At 37.3% G+C, this 19990-nt stretch overlaps 1 protein-coding gene across 1 annotated transcript in view; it reads left to right on the top strand.

Moving 5' to 3' along the window:
• CEP152 (centrosomal protein 152) overlaps window positions 1-19990 on the top strand; it is a 163543-nt gene that overhangs the window by 97079 nt on the left and 46474 nt on the right. The window lies entirely within an intron of this gene.

Below are 19990 nucleotides of genomic sequence, written 5' to 3' on the forward strand. Positions count from 1 at the left end.
TATGGTTTCATAGTCTTTCCTTCATCTGAAGCATTAATTTTTTTTTTTTTTAGATTCTGCCTACTTTACACTAATGATTATCGACAAAAATGATATTGTCTAATACAGTATTTCATGACTTTCTTGGGGAATATTTTTGGATTTCACAATGAAAATGGACTAGGTCCAGAGAGGTCAGACATCCAGCAATGCATGGGGCAGTGAAGCATCTCAGTAAGTTGGTTCCCAACCTAGGAGTCTTTCAAGATGCCACACCAGTCATTCACATAGATGAAAAATCTGATTATAGTGATCAGAACTTGGAACTTAACTTCATTATGCTTGTGAACACCAAATACTTTTGTATGGTTTTAATAGACACTGACTTTTTCAGGAATATAACTGCTGGGAAAATGGACAAAAGATTGCATTTTGTCTTGCTTTGGAATTTGACTGGTTCAGTGTTTTGGGAAACTCACATTACAGTGGCAAAGGTCGTAGAGGAATTTAAGTTGCTAATTTAGCACATTTATATCAGTCAGCATTTAGAGCTGTCAGTTCTGGATCTGGTACTTCATTACGTCTTCTAGTCTAGCTGTGTCTGAGCAGTGGCATTTTGAAAGACATACGATCTTACTCAAAGTTTACTTTCAAATTTCTTTTCTCCTGAAGGTGTAGGTAGGTTATATCATCGTTAAGTTTTGTCTTAAAATGGGTTTTACAAAATACTTAATATTAATGAAGGTGTTGGGCTTTATAGAGGCAAAAACCACTGTTTTAGAAGGATGATGTACTTACTACGACTACTATAATAGTCATAATGACTTTTTCACCAAGACCTTCTCACTTGGGTTACTCTAACGGGAGCCAGACTGGTCCTTCCACTTCTAATTGCATCAACCTCCACACCACCTCCACCCAGCTTTTGAGTGCTTTTTCTGAAATGAAAATCAGATCGCGTTACCTCCCTGCTCTCTGGTACTTCATCACCGTCTGGTATTCTTTTTTCTTTTTAAAAATTTTTAAATTTTATTTGTTTTTTCTATACAGCAGGTTCTTATTAGTCATCAGTTTTATACACATCAGTGTATACATGTCAATCCCAAGCGCCCAATTCATCCCACCACCACCCCCCCCCCCTGCCGTTTTCCCCCCCCAGGTGTCCAAACATTTATTCTCTACATCTGTGTCTCAATTTCTGCCCTGCAAACCGGTTCATCAGTAGCATTTTTCTAGATTCCAGATATATGTGTTAATGTACGGTATTTGTTTTTCTCTTTCTGACTTACTTCACTCTGTATGACAGTCTCTAGATCCATCCACGTCTCAACAAATGACCCAGTTTCGTTCCTTTTTATGGCTGAGTAATATTCCATTGTATATATATACCATATCTTCTTTATCCATTCGTCTGTCGAGGGGCATTTAGGCTGCTTCCATGACCTGGCTATTGTAAATAGTGCTGCAGTGAACATTGGGGTGCATGTGTCTTTTTCAGTTATGGTTTTCTCTGGGTATATGCCCAGTAGTGGGATTGCTGGATCATATGGTAACTCTAGTTTTAGTTTTTTAAGGAACATCCATACTGTTCTCCATAGTGGCTGTGTCAATCTATATTCCCACCAACAGTGCAAGACGGTTCGCTTTTCACCACACCCTCTCCAGCATTTGTTGTTTGTAGATTTTCTGATGATGCCCATTCTAACAGGTTTGAGGTGATACCTCATTGTAGTTTTGATTTGCATTTCTCTAATAATTAGTGATGTTGAGCACCTTTTCACGTGCTTCTTGGCCATCTGTATATCTTCTTCGGAGAAATGTCTATATAGATCTTCTGCCTATTTTTGGATTGGGTTGTTTGTATGTGTATTTGTTTTTGCGGTATGCAGGCCTCTCACTGTTGTGGCCTCTCCTGTTGCGGAGCACAGGCTCCAGACGTGCAGGCTCAGCGGCCATGGCTCACGGGCCCAGCTGCTCCACGGCATGTGGGATCTTCCCAGACTGGGGCACGAACCTGCGTCCCCTGCATCGGCAGGCAGACTCTCAACCACTGTGCCACCAGGGAAGCCCTGTCTGTTTTTTTAATATTGAGCTGCATGAGCTGTTTATATATTTTGGAGATTAATCCTTGGCTGTTGATTCCTTTACAAATATTTTCTCCCATTCTGATGGTTGTCTTTTCATCTTGTTTATAGTTTCCTTTGCTGTGCAGAAGCTCTGAAGTTTCATTAAGCCCCATTTGTTTATTTTTGTTTTTTATTTCCATTACTCTAGAAGTTGGATAAAAAAGATCTTGCTGTGATTTATGTCAAAGAGTGTTCTTCCTAAGTTTTCATCTAAGAGTTTTATAGTGCCTGGTCTTACTTTTAGGTCAGTAATCCTTTTTTTTTTTTGCTGTATGTGGGCCTCTCACTGCCACAGCCTCTCCCGCTGCGGAGCACAGGCTCCGGAAACGCAGGCTCAGTGGCCACGTCCCACGGACCCAGCCGCTCTACAGCATGTGGGATCCTCCCAGACCGGGGCACGAACCTGCGTCCCCTGCATCGGCAGGTGGACTCCCAACCACTGTGCCACCAGGGGAGCCCTCTAATCCATTTTGAGTTTATTTTTGTGTATGGTGTTAGGGAGTGTTCTCATTTCATTCTTTTACATGTAGCTGTCCAGTTTTCCCAGCACCACGTACTGAAGAGACTGTCTTTTCTCCATTGTATATCCTTGCCTCCTTTGTCATAGATTAGTTGACCATAGGTCTGTGGGTTTCTCTCTGGGCTTTCTATCTTGTTCCATTGATCTAAGTTTCTGTTGTTGTGCCAGTACCATATTGTCTTGATTACTGTAGCTTTGTAGTATAGTCTGAAGTCAGGGAGTCCCATATCTCCAGCTCCGTTTTTTTCCCTCAAGACTGCTTTGGCTATTCGGGATCTTTTGTGTCTCCATACAAACTTTAAGATGATTTGTTCTAGTTCTGTAAAAAATGCCATTGGTAATTTGATAGGGATTGCGTTGAATCTGTAGATTGCTTTGGGTAGTAGAGTCATTTTCACAATGTTGATTCTTCCAATCCAAGAACATGGTATATCTCTCCATCTGTTCATATCATCTTTAGTTTCTTTCAACAGTGTCTTATACTTTTCTGCATACAGGTCTTATTTTATTCTTTTTGTTGCAGTGGTAAATGGGAGTGTTTCCATAATTTTTCTTTCAGGTTTTTCATCATTAGTGTATAGGAATGCCAGAGATTTCTGTGCATTAATTTTGTATCCTGCAACTTTACCAAATTCATTGATTAGCTCTAGTAGTTTTCTGGTGGCATCTTTAGGATTCTCTATGTATAGTATCATGTCATCTGCAAACAGTGACAGTTTTACTTCTTCTTTTCCAATTTGTATTCCTTTTATTTCTTTTTCTTCTCTGATTGCCATGGCTAGGACTTCCAAAACTATGTTGAATAATAGTTGTGAGAGTGGACATCCTTGTCTCGTTCCTGATCTTAGAGGAAATGCTTTCACTTTTTCACCATTGAGAATGATGTTTGCTGTGGCTTTGTCATATATGGCCTTTATTATGTTGAGGTAGGTTCCCTCTGTGCCCACTTTCTGGAGGGTTTTTATCATAAATGGGTGTTGAATTTTGTCAAAAGCTTTTTCTGCATCTATTGAGATGATCATATGGTTTTTATTCTTCTATTTGTTAATATGGTGTACCACATTGATTGATTTATGTATATTGAAGAATCCTTGCATCCCTGGGATAAATCCCACTTGATCATGGTGTATGATCCTTTTAATGTGTTGTTGGATTCTGTTTGCTAGTATTTTGTTGAGGATTTTTGCATCTATATTCATCAGTGATATTGGTCTGTAATTTTCTTTTTTTATAGTATCTTTCTGGTTTTGGTATCATGGTGATGGTGGCCTCATAGAGTGAGTTTGGGAGTGTTCCTTCCTCTGCAATTTTTTGGAAGAGTTTGAGAAGGATGGGTGTTAGCGCTTCTCTAAATGTTTGATAGAATTCACCTGTGAAGCCATCTGGTCCTGGACTTTTGTTTGTTGGAAGATTTTTAATCACAGTTTCCATTTCATTACTTGTGATTGGTCTGTTCATATTTTCAATTTCTTCCTGGTTCAGTCTTGGAAGGTTGTACCTTTCTAAGAATCTGTCCATTTCTTCCAGGTTGTCCATATTATTGGCACAGAGTTGCTTGTAGTAGTCTCTTAGGATGCTTTGTATTTCTGCGATGTCTGTTGTAACTTCTCCTTTTTCATTTCTAATTTTATTGATTTGAGTCCTCTCCCTCTTTTTCTTGATGAGTCTGGCTAATGGTTTATCACTTCTCTTTATCTTCTCAAAGAACCAGCTTTTAGTTTTATTGATCTTTGCTACTGTTTTCTTTGTTTCTATTTCATTTATTTCTGTTCTGATCTTTATGATTTCTTTCCTTCTGCTAACTTTGTTTTGTTTGTTCTTCTTTCTCTAGTTCGTTTAGGTTAAAGTTTAGATTGTTTATGTGAGATTTTTCTTGTTTCCTGAGGTAGGCTTGTATAGCTATAAACTTCCCTCTTAGAACTGCTTTTGCTGCATCCCATAGGTTTTGGATCGTCGTGTTTTCATTGTCATTTGTCTCTAGGTACTTTTTGATTTCCTCTTTGATTTCTTCAGTGATCTCTTGGTTATTTAGTAGTGTATTGTTTAGCCTCCATGTGTTTGTGGTTTTTACGTTTTTTTACATGTAATTCATTTCTAATCTCATAGCGTTGTGGTCAGAAAAGATGCTAGATATGATTTCAGTTTTCTTAAATTTACTGAGGCTTGACTTGTGACTCAAGATGTGATCTATCCTGGAGAATGTTCTGTGTGCACTTGAGGAGAAAGTGTAATCTGCTGTTTTTGGATGAAATGTCCTATAAATATCAATTAAATCTATCTGATCTATTGTGACATTTAAACCTTGTGTTTCCTTATTTTCATTTTGGATTATCTGTCCATTGGTGTAAGTGAGGTGTTAAAGTCCCCAACTATTATTGTGCTACTGCCGATTTCCTCTTTTATAGCTGTTAGCAGTTGCCTTATGTAGTGAGGTGCTCCTATGTTGGGTGCATGTATATATTTATAATTGTTATATCTTCTTCTTGGATTGATCCCTTGTTCATTATGTAATGTCCTTCCTTTTCTCTTGAAACATTCTTTATTTTAAAGTCTATTTTATCTGATATGAGTATTGTTACTCCAACTTTCTTTTTTTTTTGTTTTTGTTTTTTTGTTTTTGCGGTACATGGGCCTCTCACTGTTGTGGCCTCTCCCGTTGCGGAGCACAGGCTCCGGATTCACAGGCTCAGCAGCCATGGCTCACAGGTCTAGCCGCTTCGCGGCATGTGGGATCTTCTTGGACCAGGGCACGAACCCGTGTTGCCTGCATCGGCAGGTGGACTTTCAACCACTGTGCCACCAGGGAAGCCCTACTCCAACTTTCTTTTGATTTCCGTTTGTATGGAGTATCTTTTTCCATCCTCTCACTTTCAGTCTGTATGTGTACCCAGGTCTGAAGTGGGTCTCTTGTGGACAGCATGTATATGGGTCTTGTTTTTGTATCTATTCAGCAAGCCTTTGTCTTTTGGTTGGAGCATTTAATCCATTCACATTTAAGGTAGTTATCGATATGTATATTCCTATGACCATTTTCTTAATTGTTTTGGGTTTGTTTTTGTAGGTCCTTTTCTTCCTTGTGTTTCCCACTTAGAGAAGTTCCTTTAGCATTTGTTGTAGAGCTGGTTTGGTGGTGCTGAATTCTGTTAGCTTTTGCTTGTCTGTAAAAGTTTTGATTTCTCCATCAAATCTGAATGAGATCCTTGCCGGGTAGAGTAATCTTCATGGTAGGTTGTTCCCATCATCACTTTGAGTATATCATGCCACTCCCTTCTGGCTTGTAGAATTTCTGCCGAGAAATCAGCTGTTAACCTTATGGGAGTTCCCTTGTATGTTATTTGTTGTTTTTCCCTTACTGCTTTCAGTAATTTTTATTTGTCTTTAATTTTTGCCAATTTGATTACTATGTGTTTCGACATGTTTCTCCTTGGGTTTATCCTGTATGGGACTCTCTGCGCTTCCTGGACTTGGGTGGCCATTTCCTTTCCCATGTTAGGGAAGTTTTCGACTATAATCTCTTCAAAGATTTTCTCGGGTCCTTTGTATCTCTCTTCTCCTTCTGGGACCCTTATAATGCGAATGTTTTTGTGTTTAATGTTGTCCCAGAGGTCTCTTAGGCTGTCTTAAATTCTTTTCATTCTTTTTTCTTTATTCTCTTCCACAGCAGTGAATTCCACCATTGTGTCTTCCAGGTCACTTATCCGTTCTTCTGCCTCATTTGTTCTGCTATTGCTTCCTTCTAGTGTAGTTTTTATTTCAGTTATTGTATTGTTCATCTCTGTTTGTTTGTTCTTTAATTCTTCTAGGTCTTTGTTAAACATTTCTTGCATCTTCTTGATCTTTGCCCCCATTCTTTTTCCGAGGTCCTGGATCATCTTCACTATCATTATTCTGAATTCTTTTTCTCCACTTCATTTAGTTGTTTTTCTGGGGTTTTATCTTGTTCCTTCTTCTGGTTAATAGCCCTCTGCCTTTTCATCTTGTCTATGTTTCTGTGAATGTGGTTTTTGTTCCACAGGCTGCAGGACTGTAGGCCTTCTTGCTTCTGCCGTCTGCCTTGTGGTGGATGAGGCTATCTAACTGAAGCATTACTTTTTGAAAATGGAAATAATGTTTGTCATATACTAAAAAATTTTAAACTGTTAGATTTTTATGTTCATTTATAGTGCAGAATTGGCTAACTTATTAATGCTGTAGGCTGAAGATTGTATTCTAAACCATGCAGAAATGAATGACCACCTAAATATGGTTGCTTCTTTCTCGGGTTCTTAGAGATGGGTTTTAAAGTGTTAGATGTTTGCAAGTGCTTCCTGAAAACGCTATAGCTTTCTCTCATGTCTCTCACCTCAAACATATTTTGACTGTATTTGTGGGTTGATCCAGTATATTTGTCCACCAGGGTAACTTGGGTGGTTGTTGGATGGATGGCAAGGGGTATCATCACCCTCTGATAACTATCTCTAAAAGCAAGAACCTAGAAGTAAACCTTCTAGGGCTTGGAAAGCTCTGTCATCTTAACTGGTGACCAGATGTAGATAAGCCTGAAATTTATCACTGGATTTCAGTGCTTGAGTTGACATGCAGCTGGAGAAAGGAACACACCATCTCTTCAAAGTCTTACTTGTATTTCTGAAGATACAATTCCTTTTTCCCAATAATTAGGGTATCATTTCTCACTCTAGGAAAACTCCTAAATTAGCTGAATTTATCTTCCACATGGATCTGGTTGGTTCTTGATTATTTTAAGCCCTGGATATAACTGAACTGAGAAGTAAGCTCATGGCTCTCCTACTTCTTCATCTTTGTTTTAAATCCTTGTCAGGTAGTTAAGCCCTCACCATCAAGGCTAAAAATGGAAGTCTTCTTGCTTTCTGCTCCTTTTATGTTATCCTTAACCTCTTTTTGATATCCATAATTTCAATAGGATTAGATTACTTTATTTCATACACCTTACACATAACCACCAAAGAAGGTCTACATTGATTAGCATGTAAATGAAAGGAGTACACAGCCAAACTACCACAATTTTTTAAAATTTATTTTTAACATCTTTATTGGAGTATAATTGCTTTACAATGGTGTGCTAGTTTCTGCTTTATAACAAAGTGAATCAGCTCTACATATACATATATCCCCATATCTCCTCCCTCTTGCTTCTCCCTCCCACCCTCCCTATCCCACCCCTCTAGGTGGTCACAAAGCACCAAGCTGATCTACCTGTGCTATGTGGCTGCTTTGCACTAGCTCTCTATTTTACATTTAGTAGTGTATATATGTCCATGCCACTCTCTCACTTCGTCCCAGCTTGCCTTTTTGCCTCCACATGTCCTCAAGTCCATTCTCTACCTCTGCACGTTTATTCCTGTTCTGCCCCTAGGTTTGTCAGAACCCTTTTTTTCTTTTTTTTTAGATTCCATATATATGTGTTAGCATACGGTATTTGTTTTTCTCTTTCTGACTTACTTCACTCTGTATGACAGACTCTAGGTCCATCTATCTCACTACAAATAACTCAGTTTCATTTCATTTTATGGCTGAGTAATATTCCATTGTATATATGTTCCATACCTTCTTTATCCATTCATCTGTTGATGGACACTTAGGTTGCTTCCATGTCCTGGCTATTGTAAATAGAGCTGCAAAGAACATTGTGGTACATGACTCTTTTTGACTTATGGTTTTCTTCTGGTATATGCCTAGTACTGGAATTGCTGGATCATATGGTAGTTCTATTTTCAGTTTTTTAAGGAACCTCCATACTGTTCTCCATAGTGGCTGTATCAATTTACATTCCCAGCAACAGTGCAAGGAGGTTCCCTTTTCACCACACCCTCTCCAGCATTTATTGTTTGTAGGTTTTTTGATGATGGCCATTCTGACTGGTATAAGGTGATACCTCATTGTATTTTTGATTTGCATTTCTCTAACGATTAGTGATGTTGAGCATCCTTTCAGGTATTTGTTGGCAATCTGAATATCTTCTTTGGAGAAATGTCTATTTAGGTCTTCTGCCCATTTTTGGATTGGGTTGTTTGTCTTTTTGATATTGAGCTGCATGAGCTGCTTGTAAATTTTGTAGATTAATCCTTTGTTGCTTCATTTGCAAATATTTTCTCCCATTCTGATGGATGTCTTTTTGTCTTGTTTATGGTTTCCTTTGCTGGGCAAAAGCTTTTAAGTTTCATTAGGTCCCATTTGTTTATTTTTGTTTTTATTTGCATCACTGTAGGTGGTGGATTAAAAAGGATCTTGCTGTGATTTATATAACAGAGTGTTCTGCCTATGTTTTCCTCTAAGAGTTTTATAGTTTCTGGCCTTACATTTAGGTCTTTAATCCATTTTGAGTTTATTTTTCTGTGTGGTGTTAAGTAGTGTTCTAATTTCATTCTTCTACCTGTACCTGTCCAGTTGTTCCAGCACCAGTTATTGAAGAGGCTGTCTTTACTCCATTGTATATCCTTGCCTCCTTTATCAAATATAAGGTGACCATATGTGCGTGGGTTTATGTCTGGGCTTTCTATCCTGTTCCATTGATCTATATTCCTGTTTTTGTGCCAGTACCATACTGTCTTGATGACTGTAGTTTTGTAATATAGTCTGAAGTCAGGGAGCCTGATTCCTCCAGCTACGTTTTTCTTTCTCAAGAGTGTTTTGGCTATTTGGGGTCGTTTGCATTTCCATCCAAATTGTGAAATTTTTTGTTCTAGTTCTGTGAAAAATGCCATTGGTAGTTTGATAGGGATTGCATTGAATCTGTAGATTGCTTTGGGTAGTATAGTTATTTTCACAATGTTGATTCTTCCAATCTAAGAACATCGTATACCTCTCCATCTGTGTCATCTTTAATTTCTTTCATCAGTGTCTTATAGTTTTCTGCATACAGGTCTTTTGTCTCCTTAGGTAGGTTTATTCCTAGGTGTTTTTTTCTTTTATTTCAGTGGTAAATGGGAGTGTTTCCTTAACTTCTCTTTCAGATTTTTCATCATTAGTGTTTAGGTATGCAAGAGAGTTCTGTGCATTAATTTTGCATCCTGCTACTTTACCAATTTCATTGATTAGCTCTAGTAGTTTTCTGGTAGCATCTTTAGGATTCTCTATGTATAGTATCATGTCATCTGCAAACCAAACTATTACAATTTAAATCTGTCTGAAGGGTGATGTCAGAGAGGAGGGAGGAGCCCCATAAATGTCATTGTCACATAAATCCCACTTCATCATGGTTTTAGTCTTTTTTATATGCTGCTGGGTTTCATTTGCTAACATTGTGTTACGGAATTTCATGTGCATGCTCACAGCGGATATTGGTCTCTAGTTTTCTTGTGATAACTGTCTTGCTTTGATAAAAAGGTAACTGGTCCTATAGAATGAGTTGAAAAATTCCCCTGCCTCTATTTTATGAAAGAATTTGTGTAGGATTGCTATGATTTCTTCTTTAAATATTGGATAGAATTCACTGGATAAAGCCATCTAGCTTGGGCTTGTGTTTGTGTTATGTGGTAGGAAGGGAGGGGCAGATTTTTAATAGTAATTTATTTTTTTTTCTTCTTATAGAGCTATTAGATTTTCTTTTTCTTCCTTAGTCTTGGTAGTTTGTGGGTTTTAAGAAATTTGTTTGTTTTATCTAAGTTGTCCAATTTGTTGATATAAAGTTGGTCATAGTATTCTCATAATCCTTTTAATTTTTGTAGGGTTGGTAATTAATGTCCCCTCTTTCATCCCTGATTTTAGAATTCTGTGTCATCTGTTAGTCGGCCTAGCTAAAAGTTTATGAACTTTTTGATTTTTTTTTCCCAAAGAACTTTTGGTTTCTTTGATTTTTCTCTGTTGTTTTTGTTTCCTATTTCATGAGTTTTTCCCCTCTAATCTTTATTTCCTTCCCTCTGCTCGCTTTATGTTTAAGTCACTCTTCTTTGTCTATTCTTAAAGTGGAAGCTTAGATTATTGATGTGAAACCTTTCATTTCTAATATAGGTATTTAAACTGCTGAATTTCCCTCTAAGCACTGTTTAAGCCATACTTCATAAATTTTGATATGTTGTATTTTTGTTTTCATTTAGTTCAAAATATTTTCTAATTTCCCTTGTGATTTCTTTTTTGACCCATGGGTTGTTTAGAAATATGTCACTTCATTTGAGACTTGTTTCTTGGCCTACCATATGAACTATCCTGGAGAATGTTTTACATGCATCTGAAAAGAATGCATATTCTGCTCTCATTTGATGGAGTATTAAAAAATGTCAGGTCAAGTTGATTGATAGTATTGTTCAAATCTGCTATAGCCTTGCTGATTTTTGGCCTACTTGTTCTGTTAGTAATTAAGACTGGCGCAAATTGTTAATTTGTCTATTTCTCCTCTTGATTCTATCAGTTTTTGCTTCACGTATTTTGAGACTGTTTTTAGGCGTATATGCCTTTATAGTTGTTACAGTTTTCTTATGTATTGGCCTTTTATCATTATAAAATCTCTCTTTTTATCTAGTAGTATTTCTTAAAATTCACTTTGTTAGATATTACAGCCACTCTAGCTGTCTTATGATTACTATTTGCATGGTATATCTTTTTCTGTCCTTTCTCTTTTAATGTATTTGTGTCTTGATTTGAAGTTGGTCTCTGAAATACAGTGCATTGTTGGATCTTCCTGTTTTTACACAGTCAGACAGTATTTGCTTTTGGATTGGAGTTTTGGTCTGTAAAATTTAATAAAATTAAAGTTGGACTTACATCTGCCATTTTGCTTTTGGCTTTCTCTATTCTTTGCTTTCTCTATTTCTACCCTGTGATATATGTCTTCTTCTTCTATATCTTATGCCTTTTTTATTACTGGGTTGCTCCTTTACTGCCTTCTTTTGTGTTAAACAGATAATTATTAGGGTATCATTTTAATTACTCTTGAGTTTTTACTATTTTTTATGTTATTGTCTAAGTGGTTATTCTAGATATTACAGTAGGCATCTTAACTTATTATGGACTACTTCAGATTAAAATTGACTGAGTTCTGGTATAATATAGCAACTTTATTCTGGTATAGCTTTATTTCCTTCCCCTTTCTTTGTGCTATTAATTGTCATATATATTACATTTATATATATTATTATATATATGTGACAATACCATTATAATTATTGCTTTATACAATGTCTTCTAAAAATTTAAGAGAAAAAATATATATATTCCTTTATATTTACCCACATATTTACCATTTCTGCTGCTCTTCATTTTTTTCCCATGGATTCAACTTACCAAGTCTGTTGTCATTTCCTTTCATCTGAAGGACTTCCTTTAATATTTTTGTTTAAGGTAAGTATGCCAGAAACAAATTCTCTCAGTCCTTATTTTGTACTATATTTTAAATTCATTTTTGAAAGATAGCATTTGATGGATTTAGAATTCTCTGTTGGCATTTCTCCCCCAGCCCTTTGAATATGTCATTCCACTGCCTTTTGGCCACCATGTGTTTGATGAGAAGTTAGCTGTGAATTGTATTGTTTTTCTATTTGCAGTGAGTTATTTTTCTCCTACTGCTTTTAAGATTTTCCCTTTGGCTTTCAACCATTTGAGCATGCTGTGTCTAGGTGTGCATCTGTTTGTTTATCTTACTCAAGGTTTGTTGAGCTTCTGGGATTTGTAGATTAATATTTTTAGCAAGGTCATTATTCCTTCCATTATTTTTTTCTGCCCTTTTTTTGTTCTCCTCTCTTTCTGAGGATCTCATGTATATTGATATGCTTGCTGTTGTGCCACAGGTCTCTCAGGCTCTGTAAATTTTTCTTCAATCTTAATATCTTATTTTTCAAATTAGATAATTCTTATTTATCTGTCTTCAAGTTTGTTGGTTTTTCTGCCATATCAATTCTCCTGTTGAACCTATCCAGGAATTTTCATTTCAGTTATTATACTTTTTGATTCTAGAATTTTCATGATTCTTTTTTATCGTTGCTATTTTTATTTTGAGATTCCCTCTTTGAGTCATTGAGTCATTGTCATAATTCCCTTTAATTCTTTAATCATTGTATCCTTTAATTTTTTAAAACAAATGTACAATAGCTGCTTTGTAGTCTTTTATTATTAAAATTGTGGTATGAACACTTGAGATTTACTCTTTAAAAAAACATTTCTAAGTGCATAATCAGTACTGTTAACTATCGGCACACTATTGTACAGCAGATCTCTAGAAGTAATTCATCTTGCGTAGCTACAATTGTATACCCTTTTGACCCAACTCCCCATTTCCTCCTCCCCCTAGAAACCACCATTCTACTCTGTGTTTCTATGAGTTTGACTATTTTAGATATATAAGGAGAATCATGCAATATTTGTCCTTCTGTGAGTTGTAGTCTTTGTTTATTAATTCAACATCTGAGCACACACGTAGTTTCTCTTGATGTCTTTTGTCTTGAGTATGGGTCACACTTTCCTATTTCTTATATATTTCATAAATTTGCTGTAAAATGGAGATTTTGTGTAACATATTGTAGCATCTCTGGATTTGACATTTGTTCCTTTGAGGGTTGTTGCCACTATTTGGTTGTTGTTGCTGTTTTTTTAGCTTTGTAATTTGCCTGGACTTAATCTGAAAAATCTCTTCCCTGAAGTATGTGTCTGCTGATTTTTCTGCTCAGTTATTTTAATTTGAATTTTTAGTTTTTAAGTGTGGCTTTTTAGAGGATGCCTCTGCATCTTTGTAGTTTAGTGGTCATCTCAATGATTGATAAGAGATTCTGCTCAAAAACCTTGAGTCAGTAGGTCTTTCAGCCTCGGATGATTTATCAGTGGGTATGTGGAGGATGTATTCAAAGTTCAGGCAATTTTCTAGTCTTCTCCCACTTTTACTTCCCCCTGAGCCTTTCCAGGGTACTCATTCTCTCTGTCAGCCCAGGGATATGTGAAGAGCTTGGGCCTTCTTAGGTTTCCCTCTATAGGTTTCCCCCGCTACCAAAAGTAGAGTGTTTCTATGAAACCTTTCTTAAGCCAAATGGCATGAAATGAGGAAGCAATTACTTTACCATCTTGCCAGTGAGCGCACAAGATAAACTGAGATAAAGCACAGATGTTCAGAGACACCATTCAGAGCTATGGCTGTTTGAGGCTCAGGTGCTGAGTGTAGTTGCTATGGAAGGAGCTTGGCAGTATCCTTCTCGCTACTTGGGGTGTTTGCTGCCTCTGTAAGGGCTTACTGCAAAACAAATGCTGAATGCTGTTTTTGCTTTTCACCTATTTTCATAAAAGTGAAAGTGCTCTGGATTTCTTTCGGTTAAATGAAAACAGGTACTAACCAAGTCTTTTGTAAAATGAAGTGGTGTAAAGCAAACTTTTCGAAAAAGTAGGAGATACTGGTATATGTGCACAGCCTCCCACTCATTTGCAGACTTTCTCCCTGCAAGTTTTAAAATTAGTCTGCCCATATCTTGTCCCAAATTAGACCACAGTTTCAGGCAAGCAGAACTGTAGACTTTCCTTGTTTTTGTCCCTCTAATTTTGCTGTTTTTTCTCACGATTACCACTGGGCATGGGCTCTTTGCCTTCCACTCCAGATCAAGTCTGCTCACTCAGTTGTTGGTTTTCACTGCCATCCCTACCCTGTTAGCACTTCTGCACCCGTCAGGCTGGGGAGGAGAATGGGAGTAGCTCAGGTAAGAATGCCTCAGAGTCCCACTCATCTTCCAAAGTTCAGTAGTTTCTCAATTTATTTTTCCCTTTGGTTTATTTCCAGAGCCCTGAAGTGGTTGTTTTTGACTATTTTTTCCAGTGTTATAGTGATTTTAGGGGGAGTAGAGGGACTGCTGACCTCTTCACTCTACCAGAAGTTCTCTTATTTTTATTATAAGTATTGGTGTTCAATCTCAAAATACTTATTTTTCCTCTATTTTCTTCAGTATTTTATCTTGAAAAACTTCACAATCTATAGAAAATAAACACCTGTGTACTCTTCATTTAGATTTACCAATTGTTAAATTTCTACATTTGCTTTATATTTATTTGTCAATATACATATATATGCATATATGTAATATATAATTTTTTCCTTAACCATGAAAGTTAGTTGCAGACACCACGAAAATTCATTCTTAAATACTTCAGCATGCATCTCCTAAGAACAAAAGCATTTTTTTACATAAATACAATCATATTTAGGAAATTGAATATTGATAAACATATATGCAGTCTATATTCAAATTGTGCCACATATCACAATAATGGGTTATAATTTTTTTTTTAGATCTTTGCTGTTTGCCTTCAAACTGAGGACTCATTGCTTTTCTTCCTTTATGAAAAATGCTCAACCATTAATTTTCACTCACCAAATATTTATGAAACGTAACAATTGCTTGTTGATGTTCTAGAGGGATTCAACAGTTACTGAAACGGATGTGTTTCTATCCTCATTAATTCTCACATTCTAGTTGGAGGAGACAATATATATGCATAATTTATGTAGTACTTTAGAAGCTGGAAGTGCTATGTAGAAAAATAAGGGGAAGAAGGAATGGGAGGGTAGAGGTCATCACAATTTTAAATGGAATAGAAGGGTTAGGTTACAGTGATATGGTAATGTTTGGGTAAAGATTTGAAGGAGATAAATATAGCTTCACCATTTTTAGATTGTTTACTTCTGAAGTTGTTATTACATATAATCCCATCCTCTGTCTCTCTTAATTGTTATTTTGTGTATTTTTATCTCTTCCTGTGCTGTGTTGTGGAATCCTCAGTGTCATCCTCCAGTTTGCTAGTTCTGTCTTTGTTTATTACATTTGTTGGGTTTTTCATTTCACTTCCAAGATTTCTAGTTGGTGTGTTTATACCTACATCTTTTGCTTCTTTTGTTTAGTAATCTTGTTTTTTTTGTTTTTTTTTTTTTGTGGTATGTGGGCCTCTCACTGTTGTGGCCTCTCCTGTTACGGAGCGCAGGCTCAACGGCCATGGCTCACGGGCCCAGCCACTCCGCGGCATGTGGGATCTTCCCAGACCGGGGCACGAACCCATGTCCCCTGCATCGGCAGGCGGCCCCTCAACCACTGCGCCACCAGGGAAGCCCAGTAATCTTGTTTTTTAAAAATATTCTATTTCCTTATGTTTTTAGAGAGTTAAAATACTTTAAAGTTACTTCTAGAGTAATTATTGATATCACTTGGGAGTGAGGTCGTATCCAAATTGTTGCTTTTGTTGCCTTTTGTAGAATTAGTTTCTCCATGTGTATGGAATTCTAGCTGGCAGTCTAACTCCTTCTGAGTTGTCTCTCTCCATCCTGTCTAGATTTTTGTGGTTGCTTCCACCTGGACCCTTGGGTCCCCAGTCTAAGATCAGGTCTTATATAGGTGGTTTATGATCCATTAGGGTTATTCTAAATCTAGTCACTGAGCCAGCAGGCAGTTTGGCCCAGGTCCTGGCTACAAGGCTCTGTCTGTATCCTCCAGGTTCTCTAAGTGCACAGCTTTTATATAAACTGTGGTCTCAGGTAGTGATTGTAGTTTTTCAATCTCTACTTGCGAGCTCTACTTGGGTTACTAGTTTAAACAGTTATCTTGTCCTTTGTCCCCTTCAAGTAGGATGCTTTTAGTCCTTGCTATTCTGATGAACTCCTGGCCACCTCTACTGCTTTTGGATCTGGAGGAGGTAGTACATTACTTTGAAGTCCTCAGAGATATCTTGTTTGTTTGTTTTTTTTTTAATGTCTTTTTTCTCTATTTTTTTCCAGCACTGCTATGCTGGCAGATGTTGGGTACTCCCCCAGTATTAACTTACAATGCCATCGATGACCTAAAGTCTGCTTTGCCATGAACTCTGTGACCTTTGGCTATTTTCTTAGCATCTCTGGGCCTCAGTGGCCGCTCTCATTAAGGTTTAGGTATATCTCACAACTGGCTAATGATTCAGGTAAATTACATCTAAGAGTACATGAAGGAGAGTAGTGGGAAATACAGCTGGAAAGGTAAATTGAAGCTAGATCATGGGTGGTCTTGAATCCCAAAGCCAAAGAATGAGAAATGTAGTTCATAAAAAATGGAGAGTTGTTGAAGGTTAGGTAGCATGATTTAGAGAGATTAGTGAGGCCATGCTGTAGGGGGGCTTGTGAGGAGCAGAGGACATAGGGAAGGACAGGAGGACAATGTCCTGGTATGTTTAGGTAGGAACAAGGACAAAGCCAGGGTAGAAATAGTTGTGAGGAAGAGGTGACAGGATTGAGAATATTACAGCAACAGGTTTGACAGGATCTGCTGCCTGACTGAATACAAGGTCAAGGGAAAGAAAAGCACCAAAAGGGGTTTAGAGCCTGGGTGATTGTGAAGTTTATTGTGCTATCAACAAGTATTGGGAAATCAGGACATGGTGAGTTTTAGTGTCTGTGCCTTCCATTGAATACTGCAGTGCCTGGTCCTTTGGTGGGTACACTAATGATAGCAAAACTATACAGACTCTAACTTCATGCTGAGCACTGTGTCAAGCACTTTGTTAGCTCATCTAATCCTTACATCAGTCTTTTGAAGTAGGCTCCATATGGGCACTTTTTTTTAAAAAATTGAAATATAGTTGATGTACAATATGGTGTTAGTTTCAGCTGTACATTATAGTGATTCAATTTTTTTCAGATTAAATTCCATTATAGGTTAATATAAGATATTGGGTATAACTTTTTATGCTATCCAGTAAATCCTTGTTGCTTATCTATTTTATGTATAATAGTTTGTATCTGTTAATCCCATACCCCTAATTTTCCCTCCCACCCCTTCCCTATGGTAACCATAAGTTTATTCTGTTTCTGTGAATCTGTTTGTTTTGTATATACATACATTTGTATTATTTTTTAGATTCCACATATAAGTGATATCATATACTATTTGTCTTTCTCTGATTTGTTTCACTAAGCATAATATTCTCTAGGTCCATCCACATTGCTGCCAATGGCAATAGTTGATTCTTTTGTTTATAGCTGAGTAATATTCCATTATATGTTCATACCACATCTTTTTAAATTTATTTATTTATTTATGGCTGTGTTTGGTCTTCGTTTCTGTGCGAGGGCTTTCTCTAGTTGTGGTAAGTGGGGGCCACTCTTCATCACGGTGCGCAGGCCTCTCACTGTCGCTGCCTCTCTTGTTGTGGAGCACAGCCTCCAGACGCGCAGGCTCAGTAATTTTGGCTCACGGGCCCAGTTGCTCCGCGGCATGTGGGATCTTCCCAGACCAGGGCTTGAACCCGTGTCCCCTGCATTGGCAGGCAGATTCTCAACCACTGCGCCACCAGGGAAGTCCAATACCACATCTTCTTAAGCCAGTCATCTACTGATGGGCACTTGGGTTGCTCCCATGTCTTGGCTATTGTAAATAGTGCTGCTATGAACATTGGGGTGCATGTATCCTTTTTATTAGTGTTTTTATTTTTTTTCCAAATGTATACCTAGGAGTGGAATTGCTGGATTATAAGGTAGTTCTATTTTTAGTTTTTTAAGGAACCTTCCTAACGTTTTCCATAGCGGCTGCACCAATTTACATTCCCACCAAAAGTGTATGAGGATTCCCTTCTCTCTGCATTCTCTCCAGCATTTGTTATTTGTAGTCTTTGATGATAGCCATTCTGACAGGTGTGAGGGTGATGCCTCATTGTGGTTTTCATTTGCGTTTCTCTAGTCAATTAGCTATGTTGAACATCTTTTCATGTGCCTGTTGGTCACCTGTATATCTTCTTTGGACAAATGTGTATTCAGGTTTTCTGCCCATTTTTTAACTCAGTTGTTTGTTTGTGTTTTGATATTGAGTTGCATGAGGTGTTTATATATTTTGGATATTAATCCCATGTTTGTTTTATCATTTGCAGATTTTTCTCCAATTCTGTGGGTTGTCTTTTTGTTTTGGTTTCTTTTGCTGTGTAAAAGCTTTTAAGTTTGATTAGGTCCCATTTGTTTATTTTTGCTTTTATTTCTTTTGCCTGGAAAACTTATCTAACAAAATATTGCTGTGATTTATGTCAGAGTGTTTTGCTTGTGTTCTCTTCTAGGAGTTTTATGGTGTCATGACTTACATGTAGTTCTTCAAACCATTTTGAGTTTATTTTTGTATGTGTTGTGAGGGAGTGTTCTAATTTCAGTGATTGACATGTAGCTGTCCAGCTTTCCCAACACCACTTGTTGAAGAGACTGTCTTTTCTCCATTATTTATTCTTGCCTCTTTTGTCATAGATTAATTGACCACAGTTGCATGCATTTATTTCTGGGCTCTCTATTCTGTTCCATTGATCTATATGTCTGTTCTTGTGCCAGTACCACACTGTTTTGATTACTGTAGTTTTGTAGAATAGTCTGAAGTCTGGAAGGGTTATGCCTCCATTTTGTTCTTTTTCCTCAAATTTGCTTTGGCAATTATAGGATTTCTGTGGATTCATATAAATTTTAGGATTATTTGTTCTAGTTCTGTGAAAAAATGTCATCAGTATTTTGATAAGGATTGTATTAAATCTGTAGATTGCTTTGAGTAGTATGGCCATTTTAATAATAAGTCTTCCAATCCAAGAACATAGAATATCTTTCCATTTCTTTGAATCATCATCAGTTTTCTTAATCAATGTTTTATAGTTTTCAGAATATAGGTCTTTCACCTCCTTGGTTAAGTTTATTCCTAGGTTTTTTGGGTTTTTTAAATGTGATTTTACACAGTAATTTTTTTACTGTCTCTTTTTGATATTTCATTGTTAGTGTATAAAAATGCAACAGATTTCCGTATATTAATCTTGTATCCTGCAGACATGCTGAATTCATTTATTAGTTCTAATAGTTGCTGGGTGCAGACTTTAGGGTCCTCTATATAGAATATCACGTTATCTGCAAATGGTGACAGTTATACCTCTTACCTTCCAATTTGGATACCTCGGGCTTCCCTGGTGGTGCGGTGGTTGAGAGTCCGCCTGCCGATGCTGGGGACACGGGTTCGTGCCCTGGTCTGGGAGGATCCCACATGCCACGGAGCGGCTGGGCCCGTGAGCCATGGCTGCCGAGCCTGCGTGTCCGGAGCCTGTGCTCCGCAACGGGAGAGGCCACAACAGTGAGAGGCCCGCATACCGCAAAAAAAAAAAAAAAGCTATGCTGTTATAGCTTATGAAATTTGGATACCTCATTTCTTTTTCTTGTCTGATTTCTGTCACTAGGACTTTCAATACTATGTTAAATAGAAGCAGTGAGAGTGGGCATCCTTGTCTTGTTCCTGAATTTAGTGGGAAGGCTTTCAGCTTTTCACTGTTGTGTATTACTTTTTGGGTAAATGAAATTGAGACTTAGAGAGGTTAAATAATTTGCTCAAGGTTAACACAGCTAACACACTGTAGAACTAGAAGTCACAGCCAGTTTTTTTTTTTCTTTATAATAAACTTTTCACTTAAAATA

The sequence above is a fragment of the Monodon monoceros genome, unplaced genomic scaffold (genome assembly GCF_005190385.1).
Source record: "Monodon monoceros isolate NGI ecotype Baffin Bay Population unplaced genomic scaffold, NGI_Narwhal_1 Super_Scaffold_21, whole genome shotgun sequence".
In the NCBI taxonomy this organism is placed as follows: domain Eukaryota; kingdom Metazoa; phylum Chordata; class Mammalia; order Artiodactyla; family Monodontidae; genus Monodon; species Monodon monoceros.